We start from the raw sequence: 22156 nt of genomic DNA, 5'->3' as shown, positions 1-22156 counted from the left end.
TTTCTTGTTAGGTTACCATTAACGTCTTTTTCTAGTAAAATATCCAAATATAAAACAGATTTGTCAGACTCTGTGGTATCTTTTATTTCGAGTTCAACGTAGGAATGAAAATGAATATTTTTAATTGATCAAACGTCGTTGATATGAATTGAAGACCACAGCAAGACTCCTCCTTTTCATGTAGAGGTTTTTGATTAAATTCTGTGATGTCAAAAAACACGGACTTTGATATATTGACCCCCGGGGATAGGGCGGGGCCATAATGGGGAATCAAAATTTTACATTGAAATATATAGGAAAAAATCTTTAAAAATCTTCTTCTCAAGAACCACTGGGCCAGAAAAGCTGAAACTTTTGTGGAAGTATTCCGGGGTAGTGTAGATTCTAATTTGTTCAAATCATGACCCCCCGGGGTAGGGTGGAGCCACATTGGGGAATCCAATTTTTACATTTAAATATTTAGGGAAAAATCCTTTAAAATCTTCTCCTCAAGAACCACTGGACCATACAGAAAAACTGAAACTTATGTGGAAGCATCCTTGGGTAGTGTAGATTCAAGTTTGTTCAAATCATGACCCCCGGGGGTAGGGTGGGCCCACAATAGGTATTACAAGGGTGGATATTGTGAAGAACAGCAGGACTAAAGTTATTCAGGTGAGCGTTGTGGCCCATGGGCCTCTTGTTATTTTCTATAATTTTATTTTTGCGTAAATAAGCGATACCATTTGCTCCCTAAAAATGCATTCTCACATACATTTTTATTAAAGGTTATTTGAATTATTTTTTTACAGTGTTTTAGGAATAAACAAAAGAATTAGTTTATTCCAACAGTGTAATGAAAACTATTTAGTTTCTGAGGAGGAGCTAGGGGGCTTGATGAATGATGTGAATTATGGTTTTATCAAACCATGGCCGTAGGAACCGGGGGCACCGGAGGAGATGTGTTCCCCCATAATTTTGCAGATATATAGAATACTGTAGAAAACATAGCTACTATATGCTTGTGCCCCTTCATATTAACGTCTGATGAGATCTTATTTATTTATTTTTTTTTTAATTTTTTGCTTCTCAGGGACCTTTTGAAATTTTTGGAAGTGCCCCAAACCCAAACTGAAAATGTTTGGTTGTGCCTTTTTTATCTCGCCCCTTACAATGTACATTCTATGATGAAATATAAATCTTTGAATATATCATACACTGTACAATCAAAGGTCAAAATATTTTAGAATCTTTAAATTTAAGTTTTTTCAGTGTTTTTGTATTGTTTTATTTACTTACTTATTTATTTATTCATTTATTTATTTATCTATCTTTTGGGAGGAGAGGGTGGGATGCTTTTGTCGGTGTGTTTTTTTTAAATCCGGAAACTACGGACTACATTCCGTTACTTACTTAGACCGGAAGTTAATTATAATGTTAATTTTCGGCATAGACATATAATTCAAGGTATCACACCGGTAATTGTTTTCACTATATGTTTCTATATAGGAAAAAAATTCTTAAAAAATCAGGTAAATTAATTCATGAAAAAATATTTAGCAGGAAGTATAAAACATTACCTCTCTCATTAGCCGAGTCCAAAAAACAGGGTACCTACACGGCATTTTCTGATTTTTTCCATCTGCAAACAGGGCTACCCTCAAATCCACGTGTTTTCAATGTGTTTATAAACAGCTCCAGTGCACCCCAGGAAGTAGCCTCCTATGCCCTGAAAAAAATAGTTCCTGTCAAAAAACTGTATTTATTTACAAAGTACATTAAATTTACTAGGCACAGGTACCAAAGTTGTAAAAATAGCCTGGAAGAAAATTAAAAAAATTATCAAAAGAAAGAAAAATTAATTTTATATGTATGGAACTACAATTGACTAAGTTCATTTTGATTGGTCAATTACCGGTGTGATACCTTGAAGGACCCTTGAAGTTGTCAGATTTTTTTCATTTTTGCACCTGAGATTTCTTAAATAACTGCCACCAACATCCTTAAGTTTGGTGATCTAATTCCCCTTATTGCTGGAGATATATGCATTTATCTCCCTTACTCCAGAGCAGTCAAGAATACACACAGAGCACTCTGACAGAAGTTTTTTTGTGCATATTTTGAAGCAGAATTTCATCATTAATAGACTAAGTCTGGCAAACAATTTCTTATCCGTGGAGAGTACATACATTGTTCTTCACAACAAACAAAAAATAGTTCACAAGTCTGAGACCATTATGCAATTATTACATAACAAAATTGCATTTTGCCCTCCTAAGAATGACAGAATTCACAGAAATTGTTAAATATTAGACTGATAATAAAATCTGCATCTGGTCAATTTATGTTCCAAATAAAGCCTAGGTACTTGTCTACAAGCTGATGTGCAGAAGTTTATCTAAAAGCTGTGTTGTAACACAGGGCAGTCCAAATGATATCAGCACCTAGGGAGAATCTGGACAGCTCTGACACTCCATTAAACTTGCTTTGATGATAAGAAAATGGAGGAAACAATTCAGATGTAATTTATTGTTTGGATTTATGTAACTGGCTTTCTCTGCAGACACAAATTAGCCATGAAATTCCAATTGAACATCCATAATTATCCTCTTTTCATTGAATTACTCAGGAATTCCAAAGGTGTTTGATGAATTTGCATGATTAATTCAAGATTACAGCTTTTTGTTTCACCAAATTTACATAAAAATTCAACATTTAAATTCCAAAATATAAATCTTAAACATTTTTATGAGTTTTAACACTTTCAAATGTGAAAAAATGCAACAAAAAGACTAATATCAGGCCATCCTACATGGTTCTTGGGGGTGGGTGGGTGTACAAAAACTGCTGATAAAATTTATAGGAAGTGACATAAGAAAAACAGGACACTTTATTAGCTGAATTATGGTTATTCTGATATTTTGATTGTGTAAATATGTCAAATTTCTTCATCACTTTAATTTGTAATTTATTAATATTTCAGTATATTAATATGCTTAACAAATCATGCTGAAATAAGCATCCTGACTGAGACTTAATTTAAAAGAGAGGGTCAAAACCTACATAAAAGTGCTAACATGACAAAACACATTCTCCGACAAACTGAAAAATCATGGATGTCAGCTGCGTAAGCATGCAAAAAGTCCAGAGAACCATAACAGGCATACCATGGTGCTAAGTGACATTCTGTACTACATGTGTGCTACATGATTAGAACTCTGAATAAGTATTCACTCTCATGCCCTGACAGTATTTATGCATTTTTTGGTCATAAGCTTCTTATTTTTGAAAAATTCTAAATAAATTTTACTTGTGCATTTTTTTTATTAGACAAATTTACCTCATTTCATTATTTATATTCCTCCACTGCTGTAATACATGCATCACTTCAGGTGAATAAAATGAAAGTAAATCCACTCTCTGTAAAATTTATCACTCTGTGAAAAAATGTTTTACTTCTTCACATTTTATCGCAGTTGTCACTTTTGTTGAAAACTCATTGGCAAACCCAGAATTAGTCTTTTCTTGAAAAAATCAGCCTAGAGTACTTTTACGGCAAAGTCTGTAGACACTATAATTGACTGCGGTCAGGTGGTGCACATAGTTTAAAGTCATCTAAAATAAAAAACCAACATTTTCTAACTTCTTTCTACATGTCAGATGCATAATCCTACTTTGAAAGTCATAATTTAAAGTTTTGAGGGTAAAACATGATATATTATAAGTATTTTTCACAGAAATCTCTAAAAATTCAATTCAACCCTACTTCTAATTTTTAAAATATGTGCTTTCACACAGAAAGTTCATAAAATGACATATTTTGTTGAAATATGCCTTTTAAAAATTAAAACAACCTTTTATATTGATGCAGATGATTTTACACAATCTCCTTCAAGGTATCACACCGGTAATTGTTTTCACTATATGTTTCTATATAGGAAAAAAATTCTTAAAAAATCAGGTAAATTAATTCATGAAAAAATATTTAGCAGGAAGTATAAAACATTACCTCTCTCATTAGCCGAGTCCAAAAAACAGGGTACCTACACGGCATTTTCTGATTTTTTCCATCTGCAAACAGGGCTACCCTCAAATCCACGTGTTTTCAATGTGTTTATAAACAGCTCCAGTGCACCCCAGGAAGTAGCCTCCTATGCCCTGAAAAAAATAGTTCCTGTCAAAAAACTGTATTTATTTACAAAGTACATTAAATTTACTAGGCACAGGTACCAAAGTTGTAAAAATAGCCTGGAAGAAAATTAAAAAAATTATCAAAAGAAAGAAAAATTAATTTTATATGTATGGAACTACAATTGACTAAGTTCATTTTGATTGGTCAATTACCGGTGTGATACCTTGAAGGACCCTTGAAGTTGTCAGATTTTTTTCATTTTTGCACCTGAGATTTCTTAAATAACTGCCACCAACATCCTTAAGTTTGGTGATCTAATTCCCCTTATTGCTGGAGATATATGCATTTATCTCCCTTACTCCAGAGCAGTCAAGAATACACACAGAGCACTCTGACAGAAGTTTTTTTGTGCATATTTTGAAGCAGAATTTCATCATTAATAGACTAAGTCTGGCAAACAATTTCTTATCCGTGGAGAGTACATACATTGTTCTTCACAACAAACAAAAAATAGTTCACAAGTCTGAGACCATTATGCAATTATTACATAACAAAATTGCATTTTGCCCTCCTAAGAATGACAGAATTCACAGAAATTGTTAAATATTAGACTGATAATAAAATCTGCATCTGGTCAATTTATGTTCCAAATAAAGCCTAGGTACTTGTCTACAAGCTGATGTGCAGAAGTTTATCTAAAAGCTGTGTTGTAACACAGGGCAGTCCAAATGATATCAGCACCTAGGGAGAATCTGGACAGCTCTGACACTCCATTAAACTTGCTTTGATGATAAGAAAATGGAGGAAACAATTCAGATGTAATTTATTGTTTGGATTTATGTAACTGGCTTTCTCTGCAGACACAAATTAGCCATGAAATTCCAATTGAACATCCATAATTATCCTCTTTTCATTGAATTACTCAGGAATTCCAAAGGTGTTTGATGAATTTGCATGATTAATTCAAGATTACAGCTTTTTGTTTCACCAAATTTACATAAAAATTCAACATTTAAATTCCAAAATATAAATCTTAAACATTTTTATGAGTTTTAACACTTTCAAATGTGAAAAAATGCAACAAAAAGACTAATATCAGGCCATCCTACATGGTTCTTGGGGGTGGGTGGGTGTACAAAAACTGCTGATAAAATTTATAGGAAGTGACATAAGAAAAACAGGACACTTTATTAGCTGAATTATGGTTATTCTGATATTTTGATTGTGTAAATATGTCAAATTTCTTCATCACTTTAATTTGTAATTTATTAATATTTCAGTATATTAATATGCTTAACAAATCATGCTGAAATAAGCATCCTGACTGAGACTTAATTTAAAAGAGAGGGTCAAAACCTACATAAAAGTGCTAACATGACAAAACACATTCTCCGACAAACTGAAAAATCATGGATGTCAGCTGCGTAAGCATGCAAAAAGTCCAGAGAACCATAACAGGCATACCATGGTGCTAAGTGACATTCTGTACTACATGTGTGCTACATGATTAGAACTCTGAATAAGTATTCACTCTCATGCCCTGACAGTATTTATGCATTTTTTGGTCATAAGCTTCTTATTTTTGAAAAATTCTAAATAAATTTTACTTGTGCATTTTTTTTATTAGACAAATTTACCTCATTTCATTATTTATATTCCTCCACTGCTGTAATACATGCATCACTTCAGGTGAATAAAATGAAAGTAAATCCACTCTCTGTAAAATTTATCACTCTGTGAAAAAATGTTTTACTTCTTCACATTTTATCGCAGTTGTCACTTTTGTTGAAAACTCATTGGCAAACCCAGAATTAGTCTTTTCTTGAAAAAATCAGCCTAGAGTACTTTTACGGCAAAGTCTGTAGACACTATAATTGACTGCGGTCAGGTGGTGCACATAGTTTAAAGTCATCTAAAATAAAAAACCAACATTTTCTAACTTCTTTCTACATGTCAGATGCATAATCCTACTTTGAAAGTCATAATTTAAAGTTTTGAGGGTAAAACATGATATATTATAAGTATTTTTCACAGAAATCTCTAAAAATTCAATTCAACCCTACTTCTAATTTTTAAAATATGTGCTTTCACACAGAAAGTTCATAAAATGACATATTTTGTTGAAATATGCCTTTTAAAAATTAAAACAACCTTTTATATTGATGCAGATGATTTTACACAATCTCCTTCAAGGTATCACACCGGTAATTGTTTTCACTATATGTTTCTATATAGGAAAAAAATTCTTAAAAAATCAGGTAAATTAATTCATGAAAAAATATTTAGCAGGAAGTATAAAACATTACCTCTCTCATTAGCCGAGTCCAAAAAACAGGGTACCTACACGGCATTTTCTGATTTTTTCCATCTGCAAACAGGGCTACCCTCAAATCCACGTGTTTTCAATGTGTTTATAAACAGCTCCAGTGCACCCCAGGAAGTAGCCTCCTATGCCCTGAAAAAAATAGTTCCTGTCAAAAAACTGTATTTATTTACAAAGTACATTAAATTTACTAGGCACAGGTACCAAAGTTGTAAAAATAGCCTGGAAGAAAATTAAAAAAATTATCAAAAGAAAGAAAAATTAATTTTATATGTATGGAACTACAATTGACTAAGTTCATTTTGATTGGTCAATTACCGGTGTGATACCTTGAAGGACCCTTGAAGTTGTCAGATTTTTTTCATTTTTGCACCTGAGATTTCTTAAATAACTGCCACCAACATCCTTAAGTTTGGTGATCTAATTCCCCTTATTGCTGGAGATATATGCATTTATCTCCCTTACTCCAGAGCAGTCAAGAATACACACAGAGCACTCTGACAGAAGTTTTTTTGTGCATATTTTGAAGCAGAATTTCATCATTAATAGACTAAGTCTGGCAAACAATTTCTTATCCGTGGAGAGTACATACATTGTTCTTCACAACAAACAAAAAATAGTTCACAAGTCTGAGACCATTATGCAATTATTACATAACAAAATTGCATTTTGCCCTCCTAAGAATGACAGAATTCACAGAAATTGTTAAATATTAGACTGATAATAAAATCTGCATCTGGTCAATTTATGTTCCAAATAAAGCCTAGGTACTTGTCTACAAGCTGATGTGCAGAAGTTTATCTAAAAGCTGTGTTGTAACACAGGGCAGTCCAAATGATATCAGCACCTAGGGAGAATCTGGACAGCTCTGACACTCCATTAAACTTGCTTTGATGATAAGAAAATGGAGGAAACAATTCAGATGTAATTTATTGTTTGGATTTATGTAACTGGCTTTCTCTGCAGACACAAATTAGCCATGAAATTCCAATTGAACATCCATAATTATCCTCTTTTCATTGAATTACTCAGGAATTCCAAAGGTGTTTGATGAATTTGCATGATTAATTCAAGATTACAGCTTTTTGTTTCACCAAATTTACATAAAAATTCAACATTTAAATTCCAAAATATAAATCTTAAACATTTTTATGAGTTTTAACACTTTCAAATGTGAAAAAATGCAACAAAAAGACTAATATCAGGCCATCCTACATGGTTCTTGGGGGTGGGTGGGTGTACAAAAACTGCTGATAAAATTTATAGGAAGTGACATAAGAAAAACAGGACACTTTATTAGCTGAATTATGGTTATTCTGATATTTTGATTGTGTAAATATGTCAAATTTCTTCATCACTTTAATTTGTAATTTATTAATATTTCAGTATATTAATATGCTTAACAAATCATGCTGAAATAAGCATCCTGACTGAGACTTAATTTAAAAGAGAGGGTCAAAACCTACATAAAAGTGCTAACATGACAAAACACATTCTCCGACAAACTGAAAAATCATGGATGTCAGCTGCGTAAGCATGCAAAAAGTCCAGAGAACCATAACAGGCATACCATGGTGCTAAGTGACATTCTGTACTACATGTGTGCTACATGATTAGAACTCTGAATAAGTATTCACTCTCATGCCCTGACAGTATTTATGCATTTTTTGGTCATAAGCTTCTTATTTTTGAAAAATTCTAAATAAATTTTACTTGTGCATTTTTTTTATTAGACAAATTTACCTCATTTCATTATTTATATTCCTCCACTGCTGTAATACATGCATCACTTCAGGTGAATAAAATGAAAGTAAATCCACTCTCTGTAAAATTTATCACTCTGTGAAAAAATGTTTTACTTCTTCACATTTTATCGCAGTTGTCACTTTTGTTGAAAACTCATTGGCAAACCCAGAATTAGTCTTTTCTTGAAAAAATCAGCCTAGAGTACTTTTACGGCAAAGTCTGTAGACACTATAATTGACTGCGGTCAGGTGGTGCACATAGTTTAAAGTCATCTAAAATAAAAAACCAACATTTTCTAACTTCTTTCTACATGTCAGATGCATAATCCTACTTTGAAAGTCATAATTTAAAGTTTTGAGGGTAAAACATGATATATTATAAGTATTTTTCACAGAAATCTCTAAAAATTCAATTCAACCCTACTTCTAATTTTTAAAATATGTGCTTTCACACAGAAAGTTCATAAAATGACATATTTTGTTGAAATATGCCTTTTAAAAATTAAAACAACCTTTTATATTGATGCAGATGATTTTACACAATCTCCTTCAAGGTATCACACCGGTAATTGTTTTCACTATATGTTTCTATATAGGAAAAAAATTCTTAAAAAATCAGGTAAATTAATTCATGAAAAAATATTTAGCAGGAAGTATAAAACATTACCTCTCTCATTAGCCGAGTCCAAAAAACAGGGTACCTACACGGCATTTTCTGATTTTTTCCATCTGCAAACAGGGCTACCCTCAAATCCACGTGTTTTCAATGTGTTTATAAACAGCTCCAGTGCACCCCAGGAAGTAGCCTCCTATGCCCTGAAAAAAATAGTTCCTGTCAAAAAACTGTATTTATTTACAAAGTACATTAAATTTACTAGGCACAGGTACCAAAGTTGTAAAAATAGCCTGGAAGAAAATTAAAAAAATTATCAAAAGAAAGAAAAATTAATTTTATATGTATGGAACTACAATTGACTAAGTTCATTTTGATTGGTCAATTACCGGTGTGATACCTTGAAGGACCCTTGAAGTTGTCAGATTTTTTTCATTTTTGCACCTGAGATTTCTTAAATAACTGCCACCAACATCCTTAAGTTTGGTGATCTAATTCCCCTTATTGCTGGAGATATATGCATTTATCTCCCTTACTCCAGAGCAGTCAAGAATACACACAGAGCACTCTGACAGAAGTTTTTTTGTGCATATTTTGAAGCAGAATTTCATCATTAATAGACTAAGTCTGGCAAACAATTTCTTATCCGTGGAGAGTACATACATTGTTCTTCACAACAAACAAAAAATAGTTCACAAGTCTGAGACCATTATGCAATTATTACATAACAAAATTGCATTTTGCCCTCCTAAGAATGACAGAATTCACAGAAATTGTTAAATATTAGACTGATAATAAAATCTGCATCTGGTCAATTTATGTTCCAAATAAAGCCTAGGTACTTGTCTACAAGCTGATGTGCAGAAGTTTATCTAAAAGCTGTGTTGTAACACAGGGCAGTCCAAATGATATCAGCACCTAGGGAGAATCTGGACAGCTCTGACACTCCATTAAACTTGCTTTGATGATAAGAAAATGGAGGAAACAATTCAGATGTAATTTATTGTTTGGATTTATGTAACTGGCTTTCTCTGCAGACACAAATTAGCCATGAAATTCCAATTGAACATCCATAATTATCCTCTTTTCATTGAATTACTCAGGAATTCCAAAGGTGTTTGATGAATTTGCATGATTAATTCAAGATTACAGCTTTTTGTTTCACCAAATTTACATAAAAATTCAACATTTAAATTCCAAAATATAAATCTTAAACATTTTTATGAGTTTTAACACTTTCAAATGTGAAAAAATGCAACAAAAAGACTAATATCAGGCCATCCTACATGGTTCTTGGGGGTGGGTGGGTGTACAAAAACTGCTGATAAAATTTATAGGAAGTGACATAAGAAAAACAGGACACTTTATTAGCTGAATTATGGTTATTCTGATATTTTGATTGTGTAAATATGTCAAATTTCTTCATCACTTTAATTTGTAATTTATTAATATTTCAGTATATTAATATGCTTAACAAATCATGCTGAAATAAGCATCCTGACTGAGACTTAATTTAAAAGAGAGGGTCAAAACCTACATAAAAGTGCTAACATGACAAAACACATTCTCCGACAAACTGAAAAATCATGGATGTCAGCTGCGTAAGCATGCAAAAAGTCCAGAGAACCATAACAGGCATACCATGGTGCTAAGTGACATTCTGTACTACATGTGTGCTACATGATTAGAACTCTGAATAAGTATTCACTCTCATGCCCTGACAGTATTTATGCATTTTTTGGTCATAAGCTTCTTATTTTTGAAAAATTCTAAATAAATTTTACTTGTGCATTTTTTTTATTAGACAAATTTACCTCATTTCATTATTTATATTCCTCCACTGCTGTAATACATGCATCACTTCAGGTGAATAAAATGAAAGTAAATCCACTCTCTGTAAAATTTATCACTCTGTGAAAAAATGTTTTACTTCTTCACATTTTATCGCAGTTGTCACTTTTGTTGAAAACTCATTGGCAAACCCAGAATTAGTCTTTTCTTGAAAAAATCAGCCTAGAGTACTTTTACGGCAAAGTCTGTAGACACTATAATTGACTGCGGTCAGGTGGTGCACATAGTTTAAAGTCATCTAAAATAAAAAACCAACATTTTCTAACTTCTTTCTACATGTCAGATGCATAATCCTACTTTGAAAGTCATAATTTAAAGTTTTGAGGGTAAAACATGATATATTATAAGTATTTTTCACAGAAATCTCTAAAAATTCAATTCAACCCTACTTCTAATTTTTAAAATATGTGCTTTCACACAGAAAGTTCATAAAATGACATATTTTGTTGAAATATGCCTTTTAAAAATTAAAACAACCTTTTATATTGATGCAGATGATTTTACACAATCTCCTTCAAGGTATCACACCGGTAATTGTTTTCACTATATGTTTCTATATAGGAAAAAAATTCTTAAAAAATCAGGTAAATTAATTCATGAAAAAATATTTAGCAGGAAGTATAAAACATTACCTCTCTCATTAGCCGAGTCCAAAAAACAGGGTACCTACACGGCATTTTCTGATTTTTTCCATCTGCAAACAGGGCTACCCTCAAATCCACGTGTTTTCAATGTGTTTATAAACAGCTCCAGTGCACCCCAGGAAGTAGCCTCCTATGCCCTGAAAAAAATAGTTCCTGTCAAAAAACTGTATTTATTTACAAAGTACATTAAATTTACTAGGCACAGGTACCAAAGTTGTAAAAATAGCCTGGAAGAAAATTAAAAAAATTATCAAAAGAAAGAAAAATTAATTTTATATGTATGGAACTACAATTGACTAAGTTCATTTTGATTGGTCAATTACCGGTGTGATACCTTGAAGGACCCTTGAAGTTGTCAGATTTTTTTCATTTTTGCACCTGAGATTTCTTAAATAACTGCCACCAACATCCTTAAGTTTGGTGATCTAATTCCCCTTATTGCTGGAGATATATGCATTTATCTCCCTTACTCCAGAGCAGTCAAGAATACACACAGAGCACTCTGACAGAAGTTTTTTTGTGCATATTTTGAAGCAGAATTTCATCATTAATAGACTAAGTCTGGCAAACAATTTCTTATCCGTGGAGAGTACATACATTGTTCTTCACAACAAACAAAAAATAGTTCACAAGTCTGAGACCATTATGCAATTATTACATAACAAAATTGCATTTTGCCCTCCTAAGAATGACAGAATTCACAGAAATTGTTAAATATTAGACTGATAATAAAATCTGCATCTGGTCAATTTATGTTCCAAATAAAGCCTAGGTACTTGTCTACAAGCTGATGTGCAGAAGTTTATCTAAAAGCTGTGTTGTAACACAGGGCAGTCCAAATGATATCAGCACCTAGGGAGAATCTGGACAGCTCTGACACTCCATTAAACTTGCTTTGATGATAAGAAAATGGAGGAAACAATTCAGATGTAATTTATTGTTTGGATTTATGTAACTGGCTTTCTCTGCAGACACAAATTAGCCATGAAATTCCAATTGAACATCCATAATTATCCTCTTTTCATTGAATTACTCAGGAATTCCAAAGGTGTTTGATGAATTTGCATGATTAATTCAAGATTACAGCTTTTTGTTTCACCAAATTTACATAAAAATTCAACATTTAAATTCCAAAATATAAATCTTAAACATTTTTATGAGTTTTAACACTTTCAAATGTGAAAAAATGCAACAAAAAGACTAATATCAGGCCATCCTACATGGTTCTTGGGGGTGGGTGGGTGTACAAAAACTGCTGATAAAATTTATAGGAAGTGACATAAGAAAAACAGGACACTTTATTAGCTGAATTATGGTTATTCTGATATTTTGATTGTGTAAATATGTCAAATTTCTTCATCACTTTAATTTGTAATTTATTAATATTTCAGTATATTAATATGCTTAACAAATCATGCTGAAATAAGCATCCTGACTGAGACTTAATTTAAAAGAGAGGGTCAAAACCTACATAAAAGTGCTAACATGACAAAACACATTCTCCGACAAACTGAAAAATCATGGATGTCAGCTGCGTAAGCATGCAAAAAGTCCAGAGAACCATAACAGGCATACCATGGTGCTAAGTGACATTCTGTACTACATGTGTGCTACATGATTAGAACTCTGAATAAGTATTCACTCTCATGCCCTGACAGTATTTATGCATTTTTTGGTCATAAGCTTCTTATTTTTGAAAAATTCTAAATAAATTTTACTTGTGCATTTTTTTTATTAGACAAATTTACCTCATTTCATTATTTATATTCCTCCACTGCTGTAATACATGCATCACTTCAGGTGAATAAAATGAAAGTAAATCCACTCTCTGTAAAATTTATCACTCTGTGAAAAAATGTTTTACTTCTTCACATTTTATCGCAGTTGTCACTTTTGTTGAAAACTCATTGGCAAACCCAGAATTAGTCTTTTCTTGAAAAAATCAGCCTAGAGTACTTTTACGGCAAAGTCTGTAGACACTATAATTGACTGCGGTCAGGTGGTGCACATAGTTTAAAGTCATCTAAAATAAAAAACCAACATTTTCTAACTTCTTTCTACATGTCAGATGCATAATCCTACTTTGAAAGTCATAATTTAAAGTTTTGAGGGTAAAACATGATATATTATAAGTATTTTTCACAGAAATCTCTAAAAATTCAATTCAACCCTACTTCTAATTTTTAAAATATGTGCTTTCACACAGAAAGTTCATAAAATGACATATTTTGTTGAAATATGCCTTTTAAAAATTAAAACAACCTTTTATATTGATGCAGATGATTTTACACAATCTCCTTCAAGGTATCACACCGGTAATTGTTTTCACTATATGTTTCTATATAGGAAAAAAATTCTTAAAAAATCAGGTAAATTAATTCATGAAAAAATATTTAGCAGGAAGTATAAAACATTACCTCTCTCATTAGCCGAGTCCAAAAAACAGGGTACCTACACGGCATTTTCTGATTTTTTCCATCTGCAAACAGGGCTACCCTCAAATCCACGTGTTTTCAATGTGTTTATAAACAGCTCCAGTGCACCCCAGGAAGTAGCCTCCTATGCCCTGAAAAAAATAGTTCCTGTCAAAAAACTGTATTTATTTACAAAGTACATTAAATTTACTAGGCACAGGTACCAAAGTTGTAAAAATAGCCTGGAAGAAAATTAAAAAAATTATCAAAAGAAAGAAAAATTAATTTTATATGTATGGAACTACAATTGACTAAGTTCATTTTGATTGGTCAATTACCGGTGTGATACCTTGAAGGACCCTTGAAGTTGTCAGATTTTTTTCATTTTTGCACCTGAGATTTCTTAAATAACTGCCACCAACATCCTTAAGTTTGGTGATCTAATTCCCCTTATTGCTGGAGATATATGCATTTATCTCCCTTACTCCAGAGCAGTCAAGAATACACACAGAGCACTCTGACAGAAGTTTTTTTGTGCATATTTTGAAGCAGAATTTCATCATTAATAGACTAAGTCTGGCAAACAATTTCTTATCCGTGGAGAGTACATACATTGTTCTTCACAACAAACAAAAAATAGTTCACAAGTCTGAGACCATTATGCAATTATTACATAACAAAATTGCATTTTGCCCTCCTAAGAATGACAGAATTCACAGAAATTGTTAAATATTAGACTGATAATAAAATCTGCATCTGGTCAATTTATGTTCCAAATAAAGCCTAGGTACTTGTCTACAAGCTGATGTGCAGAAGTTTATCTAAAAGCTGTGTTGTAACACAGGGCAGTCCAAATGATATCAGCACCTAGGGAGAATCTGGACAGCTCTGACACTCCATTAAACTTGCTTTGATGATAAGAAAATGGAGGAAACAATTCAGATGTAATTTATTGTTTGGATTTATGTAACTGGCTTTCTCTGCAGACACAAATTAGCCATGAAATTCCAATTGAACATCCATAATTATCCTCTTTTCATTGAATTACTCAGGAATTCCAAAGGTGTTTGATGAATTTGCATGATTAATTCAAGATTACAGCTTTTTGTTTCACCAAATTTACATAAAAATTCAACATTTAAATTCCAAAATATAAATCTTAAACATTTTTATGAGTTTTAACACTTTCAAATGTGAAAAAATGCAACAAAAAGACTAATATCAGGCCATCCTACATGGTTCTTGGGGGTGGGTGGGTGTACAAAAACTGCTGATAAAATTTATAGGAAGTGACATAAGAAAAACAGGACACTTTATTAGCTGAATTATGGTTATTCTGATATTTTGATTGTGTAAATATGTCAAATTTCTTCATCACTTTAATTTGTAATTTATTAATATTTCAGTATATTAATATGCTTAACAAATCATGCTGAAATAAGCATCCTGACTGAGACTTAATTTAAAAGAGAGGGTCAAAACCTACATAAAAGTGCTAACATGACAAAACACATTCTCCGACAAACTGAAAAATCATGGATGTCAGCTGCGTAAGCATGCAAAAAGTCCAGAGAACCATAACAGGCATACCATGGTGCTAAGTGACATTCTGTACTACATGTGTGCTACATGATTAGAACTCTGAATAAGTATTCACTCTCATGCCCTGACAGTATTTATGCATTTTTTTGGTCATAAGCTTCTTATTTTTGAAAAATTCTAAATAAATTTTACTTGTGCATTTTTTTTATTAGACAAATTTACCTCATTTCATTATTTATATTCCTCCACTGCTGTAATACATGCATCCACTTCAGGTGAATAAAATGAAAGTAAATCCACTCTCTGTAAAATTTATCACTCTGTGAAAAAATGTTTTTACTTCTTCACATTTTTATCGCAGTTGTCACTTTTAAAACTCATTGGCAAACCCAGAATTAGTCTTTTCTTGAAAAAATCAGCCTAGAGTACTTTTACGGCAAAGTCTGTAGACACTATAATTGACTGCGGTCAGGTGGTGCACATAGTTTAAAGTCATCTAAAATAAAAAACCAACATTTTCTAACTTCTTTCTACATGTCAGATGCATAATCCTACTTTGAAAGTCATAATTTAAAGTTTTGAGGGTAAAACATGATATATTATAAGTATTTTTCACAGAAATCTCTAAAAATTCAATTCAACCCTACTTCTAATTTTTAAAATATGTGCTTTCACACAGAAAGTTCATAAAATGACATATTTTGTTGAAATATGCCTTTTAAAAATTAAAACAACCTTTTATATTGATGCAGATGATTTTACACAATCTCCTTCAAGGTATCACACCGGTAATTGTTTTCACTATATGTTTCTATATAGGAAAAAAATTCTTAAAAAATCAGGTAAATTAATTCATGAAAAAATATTTAGCAGGAAGTATAAAACATTACCTCTCTCATTAGCCGAGTCCAAAAAACAGGGTACCTACACGGCATTTTCTGATTTTTTCCATCTGCAAACAGGGCTACCCTCAAATCCACGTGTTTTCAATGTGTTTATAAACAGCTCCAGTGCACCCCAGGAAGTAGCCTCCTATGCCCTGAAAAAAATAGTTCCTGTCAAAAAACTGTATTTATTTACAAAGTACATTAAATTTACTAGGCACAGGTACCAAAGTTGTAAAAATAGCCTGGAAGAAAATTAAAAAAATTATCAAAAGAAAGAAAAATTAATTTTATATGTATGGAACTACAATTGACTAAGTTCATTTTGATTGGTCAATTACCGGTGTGATACCTTGAAGGACCCTTGAAGTTGTCAGATTTTTTTCATTTTTGCACCTGAGATTTCTTAAATAACTGCCACCAACATCCTTAAGTTTGGTGATCTAATTCCCCTTATTGCTGGAGATATATGCATTTATCTCCCTTACTCCAGAGCAGTCAAGAATACACACAGAGCACTCTGACAGAAGTTTTTTTGTGCATATTTTGAAGCAGAATTTCATCATTAATAGACTAAGTCTGGCAAACAATTTCTTATCCGTGGAGAGTACATACATTGTTCTTCACAACAAACAAAAAATAGTTCACAAGTCTGAGACCATTATGCAATTATTACATAACAAAATTGCATTTTGCCCTCCTAAGAATGACAGAATTCACAGAAATTGTTAAATATTAGACTGATAATAAAATCTGCATCTGGTCAATTTATGTTCCAAATAAAGCCTAGGTACTTGTCTACAAGCTGATGTGCAGAAGTTTATCTAAAAGCTGTGTTGTAACACAGGGCAGTCCAAATGATATCAGCACCTAGGGAGAATCTGGACAGCTCTGACACTCCATTAAACTTGCTTTGATGATAAGAAAATGGAGGAAACAATTCAGATGTAATTTATTGTTTGGATTTATGTAACTGGCTTTCTCTGCAGACACAAATTAGCCATGAAATTCCAATTGAACATCCATAATTATCCTCTTTTCATTGAATTACTCAGGAATTCCAAAGGTGTTTGATGAATTTGCATGATTAATTCAAGATTACAGCTTTTTGTTTCACCAAATTTACATAAAAATTCAACATTTAAATTCCAAAATATAAATCTTAAACATTTTTATGAGTTTTAACACTTTCAAATGTGAAAAAATGCAACAAAAAGACTAATATCAGGCCATCCTACATGGTTCTTGGGGGTGGGTGGGTGTACAAAAACTGCTGATAAAATTTATAGGAAGTGACATAAGAAAAACAGGACACTTTATTAGCTGAATTATGGTTATTCTGAATTTTTGATTGTGTAAATATGTCAAATTTCTTCATCACTTTAATTTGTAATTTATTAATATTTCAGTATATTAATATGCTTAACAAATCATGCTGAAATAAGCATCCTGACTGAGACTTAATTTAAAAGAGAGGGTCAAAACCTACATAAAAGTGCTAACATGACAAAACACATTCTCCGACAAACTGAAAAATCATGGATGTCAGCTGCGTAAGCATGCAAAAAGTCCAGAGAACCATAACAGGCATACCATGGTGCTAAGTGACATTCTGTACTACATGTGTGCTACATGATTAGAACTCTGAATAAGTATTCACTCTCATGCCCTGACAGTATTTATGCATTTTTTGGTCATAAGCTTCTTATTTTTGAAAAATTCTAAATAAATTTTACTTGTGCATTTTTTTTATTAGACAAATTTACCTCATTTCATTATTTATATTCCTCCACTGCTGTAATACATGCATCACTTCAGGTGAATAAAATGAAAGTAAATCCACTCTCTGTAAAATTTATCACTCTGTGAAAAAATGTTTTACTTCTTCACATTTTATCGCAGTTGTCACTTTTGTTGAAAACTCATTGGCAAACCCAGAATTAGTCTTTTCTTGAAAAAATCAGCCTAGAGTACTTTTACGGCAAAGTCTGTAGACACTATAATTGACTGCGGTCAGGTGGTGCACATAGTTTAAAGTCATCTAAAATAAAAAACCAACATTTTCTAACTTCTTTCTACATGTCAGATGCATAATCCTACTTTGAAAGTCATAATTTAAAGTTTTGAGGGTAAAACATGATATATTATAAGTATTTTTCACAGAAATCTCTAAAAATTCAATTCAACCCTACTTCTAATTTTTAAAATATGTGCTTTCACACAGAAAGTTCATAAAATGACATATTTTGTTGAAATATGCCTTTTAAAAATTAAAACAACCTTTTATATTGATGCAGATGATTTTACACAATCTCCTTCAAGGTATCACACCGGTAATTGTTTTCACTATATGTTTCTATATAGGAAAAAAATTCTTAAAAAATCAGGTAAATTAATTCATGAAAAAATATTTAGCAGGAAGTATAAAACATTACCTCTCTCATTAGCCGAGTCCAAAAAACAGGGTACCTACACGGCATTTTCTGATTTTTTCCATCTGCAAACAGGGCTACCCTCAAATCCACGTGTTTTCAATGTGTTTATAAACAGCTCCAGTGCACCCCAGGAAGTAGCCTCCTATGCCCTGAAAAAAATAGTTCCTGTCAAAAAACTGTATTTATTTACAAAGTACATTAAATTTACTAGGCACAGGTACCAAAGTTGTAAAAATAGCCTGGAAGAAAATTAAAAAAATTATCAAAAGAAAGAAAAATTAATTTTATATGTATGGAACTACAATTGACTAAGTTCATTTTGATTGGTCAATTACCGGTGTGATACCTTGAAGGACCCTTGAAGTTGTCAGATTTTTTTCATTTTTGCACCTGAGATTTCTTAAATAACTGCCACCAACATCCTTAAGTTTGGTGATCTAATTCCCCTTATTGCTGGAGATATATGCATTTATCTCCCTTACTCCAGAGCAGTCAAGAATACACACAGAGCACTCTGACAGAAGTTTTTTTGTGCATATTTTGAAGCAGAATTTCATCATTAATAGACTAAGTCTGGCAAACAATTTCTTATCCGTGGAGAGTACATACATTGTTCTTCACAACAAACAAAAAATAGTTCACAAGTCTGAGACCATTATGCAATTATTACATAACAAAATTGCATTTTGCCCTCCTAAGAATGACAGAATTCACAGAAATTGTTAAATATTAGACTGATAATAAAATCTGCATCTGGTCAATTTATGTTCCAAATAAAGCCTAGGTACTTGTCTACAAGCTGATGTGCAGAAGTTTATCTAAAAGCTGTGTTGTAACACAGGGCAGTCCAAATGATATCAGCACCTAGGGAGAATCTGGACAGCTCTGACACTCCATTAAACTTGCTTTGATGATAAGAAAATGGAGGAAACAATTCAGATGTAATTTATTGTTTGGATTTATGTAACTGGCTTTCTCTGCAGACACAAATTAGCCATGAAATTCCAATTGAACATCCATAATTATCCTCTTTTCATTGAATTACTCAGGAATTCCAAAGGTGTTTGATGAATTTGCATGATTAATTCAAGATTACAGCTTTTTGTTTCACCAAATTTACATAAAAATTCAACATTTAAATTCCAAAATATAAATCTTAAACATTTTTATGAGTTTTAACACTTTCAAATGTGAAAAAATGCAACAAAAAGACTAATATCAGGCCATCCTACATGGTTCTTGGGGGTGGGTGGGTGTACAAAAACTGCTGATAAAATTTATAGGAAGTGACATAAGAAAAACAGGACACTTTATTAGCTGAATTATGGTTATTCTGATATTTTGATTGTGTAAATATGTCAAATTTCTTCATCACTTTAATTTGTAATTTATTAATATTTCAGTATATTAATATGCTTAACAAATCATGCTGAAATAAGCATCCTGACTGAGACTTAATTTAAAAGAGAGGGTCAAAACCTACATAAAAGTGCTAACATGACAAAACACATTCTCCGACAAACTGAAAAATCATGGATGTCAGCTGCGTAAGCATGCAAAAAGTCCAGAGAACCATAACAGGCATACCATGGTGCTAAGTGACATTCTGTACTACATGTGTGCTACATGATTAGAACTCTGAATAAGTATTCACTCTCATGCCCTGACAGTATTTATGCATTTTTTGGTCATAAGCTTCTTATTTTTTGAAAAATTCTAAATAAATTTTACTTGTGCATTTTTTTTATTAGACAAATTTACCTCATTTCATTATTTATATTCCTCCACTGCTGTAATACATGCATCACTTCAGGTGAATAAAATGAAAGTAAATCCACTCTCTGTAAAATTTATCACTCTGTGAAAAATGTTTTACTTCTTCACATTTTATCGCAGTTGTCACTTTTGTTGAAAACTCATTGGCAAACCCAGAATTAGTCTTTTCTTGAAAAAATCAGCCTAGAGTACTTTTACGGCAAAGTCTGTAGACACTATAATTGACTGCGGTCAGGTGGTGCACATAGTTTAAAGTCATCTAAAATAAAAAACCAACATTTTCTAACTTCTTTCTACATGTCAGATGCATAATCCTACTTTGAAAGTCATAATTTAAAGTTTTGAGGGTAAAACATGATATATTATAAGTATTTTTTCACAGAAATCTCTAAAAATTCAATTCAACCCTACTTCTAATTTTTAAAATATGTGCTTTCACACAGAAAGTTCATAAAATGACATATTTTGTTGAAATATGCCTTTTAAAAATTAAAACAACCTTTTTATATTGATGCAGATGATTTTACACAATCTCCTTCAAGGTATCACACCGGTAATTGTTTTCACTATATGTTTCTATATAGGAAAAAAATTCTTAAAAAATCAGGTAAATTAATTCATGAAAAAATATTTAGCAGGAAGTATAAAACATTACCTCTCTCATTAGCCGAGTCCAAAAAACAGGGTACCTACACGGCATTTTCTGATTTTTTCCATCTGCAAACAGGGCTACCCTCAAATCCACGTGTTTTCAATGTGTTTATAAACAGCTCCAGTGCACCCCAGGAAGTAGCCTCCTATGCCCTGAAAAAAATAGTTCCTGTCAAAAAACTGTATTTATTTACAAAGTACATTAAATTTACTAGGCACAGGTACCAAAGTTGTAAAAATAGCCTGGAAGAAAATTAAAAAAATTATCAAAAGAAAGAAAAATTAATTTTATATGTATGGAACTACAATTGACTAAGTTCATTTTGATTTGGTCAATTACCGGTGTGATACCTTGAAGGACCCTTGAAGTTGTCAGATTTTTTTCATTTTTGCACCTGAGATTTCTTAAATAACTGCCACCAACATCCTTAAGTTTGGTGATCTAATTCCCCTTATTGCTGGAGATATATGCATTTATCTCCCTTACTCCAGAGCAGTCAAGAATACACACAGAGCACTCTGACAGAAGTTTTTTGTGCATATTTTGAAGCAGAATTTCATCATTAATAGACTAAGTCTGGCAAACAATTTCTTATCCGTGGAGAGTACATACATTGTTCTTCACAACAAACAAAAATTAGTTCACAAGTCTGAGACCATTATGCAATTATTACATAACAAAATTGCATTTTGCCCTCCTAAGAATGACAGAATTCACAGAAATTGTTAAATATTAGACTGATAATAAAATCTGCATCTGGTCAATTTATGTTCCAAATAAAGCCTAGGTACTTGTCTACAAGCTGATGTGCAGAAGTTTATCTAAAAGCTGTGTTGTAACACAGGGCAGTCCAAATGATATCAGCACCTAGGGAGAATCTGGACAGCTCTGACACTCCATTAAACTTGCTTTGATGATAAGAAAATGGAGGAAACAATTCAGATGTAATTTATTGTTTGGATTTATGTAACTGGCTTTCTCTGCAGACACAAATTAGCCATGAAATTCCAATTGAACATCCATAATTATCCTCTTTTCATTGAATTACTCAGGAATTCCAAAGGTGTTTGATGAATTTGCATGATTAATTCAAGATTACAGCTTTTTGTTTCACCAAATTTACATAAAAAATTCAACATTTAAATTCCAAAATATAAATCTTAAAC

At 32.1% G+C, this 22156-nt stretch overlaps 1 long non-coding RNA gene across 1 annotated transcript; it reads right to left on the bottom strand.

Moving 5' to 3' along the window:
* Window positions 1–1564: 1564 nt before the first annotated feature.
* On the bottom strand, window positions 1565–16568 carry LOC133203178 (uncharacterized). Its single transcript, XR_009723337.1, has 7 exons — window positions 16134–16568; window positions 13705–13853; window positions 11276–11424; window positions 8847–8995; window positions 6418–6566; window positions 3989–4137; window positions 1565–1708 (listed from the first exon to the last, which is right to left on the bottom strand). It is a non-coding gene; the product is annotated as an uncharacterized LOC133203178 (long non-coding RNA).
* Between the last annotated feature and the right edge of the window lie 5588 nt (window positions 16569–22156).

The sequence above is a fragment of the Saccostrea echinata genome, unplaced genomic scaffold (genome assembly GCF_033153115.1).
Source record: "Saccostrea echinata isolate AGI-Se365-2 ecotype Australia unplaced genomic scaffold, CSIRO_AGI_Sech_v1 ptg000048l, whole genome shotgun sequence".
Lineage (NCBI taxonomy): Eukaryota > Metazoa > Mollusca > Bivalvia > Ostreida > Ostreidae > Saccostrea > Saccostrea echinata.
The sequence above is the reverse complement of the archived record's forward strand: the minus strand, read 5'-3'. Positions and strand labels throughout refer to the sequence as shown.